This window comes from Galeopterus variegatus, unplaced genomic scaffold, assembly GCF_000696425.1.
Source record: "Galeopterus variegatus unplaced genomic scaffold, G_variegatus-3.0.2 Scaffold8673, whole genome shotgun sequence".
Classification (NCBI taxonomy): domain Eukaryota; kingdom Metazoa; phylum Chordata; class Mammalia; order Dermoptera; family Cynocephalidae; genus Galeopterus; species Galeopterus variegatus.
Window position 1 is genome coordinate 39,136 of NW_007734784.1, and position 5,199 is coordinate 44,334.

General features: G+C 42.1%; 1 long non-coding RNA gene across 1 annotated transcript in view; it reads right to left on the bottom strand.

The window, feature by feature from the left end:
* The window catches only part of LOC103608666, a 22,930-nt gene that overhangs the window by 11,179 nt on the left and 6,552 nt on the right, over positions 1-5,199 (bottom strand). The gene's annotated exons all lie outside the window — the stretch shown is intronic.

The window sequence follows — 5,199 nt, forward strand, 5'->3', positions numbered from 1 at the left end:
TGTTCACCCCACCACCCTGGCTAACCACCCACACGATTCTCTCCTAAAGCCCCACTTCCTTGTGCTTTTATTTCAACTTTGCCAAGCCTATAACAAATCTGCCCCCTCCACTCCTATACCTCACAGAAATGTTATACTTTCCACACCACCCATCCAATCCCAGCAGACAACCACATCTTCAAGAGGCAAGAGGACAAGAGAGGGACTGACTTCTAACTTCTTACCCACCAACCAATCTACATTCACACCAACCACCATCTCTTCTCTGCAAGGAATGCCAGGAATGCCAGCGCTCTTGACCCTCACCCCGGCTGCATTTTTCTAGCTTCTTGGTTTTTCGTTTTCTCTCTGTATACTGTATCTCTGAATCCTCCCTGTTATCCTTGACCCTGACATACATAAATGCTTGGGCTTCTCCTATTCTTTAAAAATGACATTTCAGCAGCAGGTTCTTCTCTGGCACTGTCCAGTTGTGTTTCAATCACATTTAAAATTTTCAATAGTTCTGTCTTCACTCACTCTCAACACGTCTGTACTTCCCACTGCAGAACTTCAACCTGCTACAATCTGGATTCTGTCTCCAACCCTCTTCCCAAAACCGCTCTCACGGCAGACACCAATAATCTCCTAATCACTAAATCCAAAAGATATTTTCCTTTTTTTTTCTTTTTTGTTTTTTTTTGTCTTTTTTGTGACCACCGCGCTCAGCCAGTGAGCGCACCGGCCATCCCTATATAGGATCCAAACCTGCGGCGGGAGTGCTACTGCGCTCCCAGCGCTGCACTCTCCCGAGTGCGCCACGGGGTCAGCCCCAACAGATATTTTTCAATCTTTATCTTACTTTAAGAAGGAAGATGGTGTGGTGCTTGGGCTCTGTATCAGGACACCTGGGGTCGAGTCCTGGCTGTTCCAGTTACTAGTGTGTGATCGTAGGCAAGTGCCTTACTACCCCGTGCCTCAGTTTCCTCATCTGTGATTATGCAAATGTCCACTGCTCTGTATCAGGACACCTGGGGTCGAGTCCTGGCTGTTCCAGTTACTAGTGTGTGATCTTAGGCAAGTGCCTTACTACCCCGTGCCTCAGTTTCCTCATCTGTGATTATGCAAATGTCCACCTCATTGGAATTTTTTTCAGATTAAGGAGCTAATTAACTACTTAGAACAATGTGTGGCACATAATATGTTCTCAATAAATGTTCACTATAATTATTATTAATATGTGGCCATTCTTCTACAATTGCCAATGTTCATAGCTTTTTCCTTTCTGGATCTGTACTCAGTTTAGGCTTAGATGACGCTTCACTGTCCTGGTTTTTCTCATATGTGTAAGACTATTCTACCATAGGTTTGGCATCACTCCTCCTTCTCCATCTGCCCTTCACGTGTGGGTCTTGTCTGCTCATCTTTCTATCGCACATAATCTCCTTTCACTGGCTGCCAATTCACTGATAACAATCAAGCCCAGCTCTCCAACCTAGACCTTTCATCTGAACATCGATCACACTTACCCAGCTCACAGGTCTGTATTTCCACCTAGATATTACATCAATGCCTCAAATGCAACCTGTATGCAACAGATCTGAGCAGCTTCTCTCTGAAAAGACTTCTCCCTCATTGCCCAATGGGCCATCCTTCCTAAAATATGGAACTCAATGGGTGGCACTAGGACCCATCCAGTCATCTGAGACGAAGATCTGGGCATCTGCTGGGCTTCTCATTTTGCCTCATTCCTCATCTTTGTTTTCTTTTTGATTCTACCTTATTAACATTTCTCAAGTCTGCCCATATCTTTCCATCTCTGCTATTGGTATGAACCCCAGAAGCTGCCTATTTTGTAGGTCAGAACTGGTTGGACACTACTGCCACTGCTCTAGTTCAAACCACTGTTGTTTTTCACCTCTACCACCTCTGTGACCTCCAGAATGGACCCTCTCCCTCCTGTCTTCTACTCTTCTATTCAAGCCTGTGGATGGAATGTAAAGAACATATGATGGGTGATGAGACCAACAAGAAAACCTCCATGTGAAATCTTTCTGTGTGTTCAAAGGTCACTGTTCAGGTCAGTGTGTTCAAAGGTCACTGTTATCAGTGGGGCCCAGAGCTGTAACCCGTGAACCAGAAATTAGGGGAGAGGGTGGTGATGGCTGTGAAGAGGCAGCTTCCTTGGGTGGTAAGGTCAACCATGAAACAGCACATGGCTGCCTGGGAATTATGCAAAGTGTCTCAGGATGACAGTCACACCAAACATAGAGTAACTTCACCAGCATGCAAACTACTCTGAAAAAGTAGTTTCCTAAGATAGCACGGTCCTTCAGAAGGCCTTAAACAAAATTGTGCAGGAGGTTGGGGGAAAGCTTGCAAAAATAAAAGTGTGATAACTGCCTCATCTTGCAGAAGGGGAAGAAAACAGAAGGCCTTTCTATAAAGAATCATATGTCTAATTATATATTTTTAAATAATTCAAAGGAAACCAAAAGCAAAGACCAGAGGAAAAATTCAAAGAAAATAGAACATACACAGTAAATGCATTTAAAAGAAATTGCATGAAGGCATTCAAGCTGTATAATATAAACAATTGCAAGAAAAATATTTTTGTTGTGACAATAAACATAAATGGATTAAAATAGAGAAAAGCTCTTGGACTGTCTAAATTATTGAAGTCTAATTGTATGCTATAAGATAAGCATCTAAAACAGCATGAATCAGTTATCTTAAAAATAACAAGCTGAACAAGACATAATAAGGAAATGCAAATAAACAGAAAACAGTTGTTGCAAAAATAATGTAAAAGCATTGAAGTACGATTTTAACCAAAAGAAAAATAAAACCATTCAGTAGACTAAAATGGTCAATTAAAAAAATACAAGTCAACAAACGAGGGTGGGGGGGCGGGGAAGAAGTCACAACAATCACGATTCCTTGAACTTGTTAAGACAAGTGAACAGATATGACATTGATGGGTGGGAGGGGGCAGAGGGAGGGAGAGGGAGGAATCAGTTAAGGGACATGAAAATCAACTACACTGTATATTGATAAAATAAAAATTTTTTTAAAAATATGAGTCAAGAGACTTAAAAGGAAAAAACAAAAAAAACACCAAACAATATTTGAGACTTTAAGCCTTGTCTTAGACTCTAACCAATCAGGAAAAAGCAAAGATATCCAGAGCAAAGATATCAAACATGAAAAAGCAAAAATATCAAGAGTGTATATAATATAAATAATAATGTATTTACTAGACAAATGATAATGAATATGAAGAGAAAACAGAACTTCTGTTCAAATGCTCATGAATTTACAAAAAGATTATATACTAGGCCATAGCATAAGTTCAATAAATACCTCAAGAAAGAAATTAGGTTTGGGTCTATATTTTAACCAAATTCACTAAAATAGAAACTAATGACAAAGTCTAAAAAATTAATTTCTTAAAAGTTATACAATACCTCCTTACTAATTGAAGTGTCAAAGTATGATTTGTATGTTCACAGAAGTCTGAAACAAAATTAAAAGTCTAATGACAACCTGAGAACAATATTTATAATATAATTGCTAGCTAGTAGAAAAATATCCTTTTTTGTATGTAAAGAACCCTTGAGAATCAACAAAAGGAAGGAATAAACCCTCTAAAAGAAAAATTAGCAAATGACTGCAGCAGGTAATACACAATACATGAAGTAGCAATGGTAATACACAATACATAAAGTACATGAAGTAGGAATACACACAATACATGAAGTAGGAACGGTAATAATCTATGAAAGCAGTTATCTTTAAATGACACTGAAGATGTCAGAACGTGCCCCAGAAGACACCTAGAGCCTTGGGTGGAGATATATCACCCTATTAACATGCTTCTGATGTGAGGGTCCTGGTCACATGAAGCCCCCACCTAGTGCCTAGCCAGCTCCAGTTCCTGGGGACAGACACCACAGGGGACAGGGTGATTCCAGGACATTCTGAGATGGATACACCTGTCCATGTGTTCTGAGGAGAGGGAGAATGGTCATCCTTGAGCCAAACATACACATAAGGAAACTCAAACCAAGGCCCTTGAGGAATGACAGTCAGGAAATGGGAGAAGAGTCATAAGAATGAGTAAAGAGGCCTGGAGGCTACCTCTAGTGCTGTCTTTAGGGGGCAGGGAAGGTGGGATAGATAGGACAGGGGACTAAAGCGGGCCATGCCTACCCAGTGGTGCTCCATGTCAATATATGGAGACGGAAACCCCGAGTGCAGGGACCCAAGCAGAAGGCCTTGGCTGGGAATCCCAACTTCTATGTAGAACATTCTTCGACCCCAAGGCTGCCATGTGAATCTATTGTCAACTGCAGATGCTCCAGCCCCAAGAGCCTCATTAGAGACCTCCTGGTGGAAACCCCGAGTGCAGGGACCCAAGCAGAAGGCCTTGGCTGGGAATCCCAACTTCTATGTAGAACATTCCTCGACCCCAAGGCTGCTATGTGAATCTATTGTCAACTGCAGATGCTCCAGCCCCAAGAGCCTCATTAGAGACCTCCTGGTGCAGGTGTTGGGGAGACAGGGCTTGCACAGAAAGGTACTGGGCAAAGTCAGGAAGTAATTTCCCAAGAAAGGCTCAGAGATGATTCATCTTCAATCCCTCAAAAAAGTGGGGTCGTGTGCATATTTGGGGGAGGGTGTGGATATGTTAGGCCGTGATTTAAGGGACCTGGTGTTTCATGCTTACCTTTTGTAGTCCTTGAGCAGAGAATCCGCGAAGCAAAAATTTCAAAAGGCTGAAAACATTTTCTTAAAGGATGAGAGAAAAATGTTGGCTCATCAGAACTCCTCTTAGGAAGAGAAAGATACATATTTTCATGGGGAGGGATTGCTTAGGGTAAAATCAAAGGGACTCTCTTTCCCACACCAGCCCAAGGAGGCCTGTATAAGACAAGGAGAAGGATTTGCTGCTTAGAGGAGAGGGGTGCGGTGGATGAGAGAGGAGATGGGGTAGAATTCCAAGGGTGATAGCATGGGCCCCGCACTCTGATGAACCCTCCTGAATTGTGAGTGAAGTTACTGAACCTACAGAGCCCTGGACGCCCGGGGGAATTCCTGGGAAAGGAACTGAGTTTCACATCCAGTTAAATAAAAGTCAGGTAAGTCCTTAACTTCAGGGGTTAGCAATTAGAAGTGCTAAACAAAAGGTCATTTTACCTAGGCAGGTGATGGAAAGTA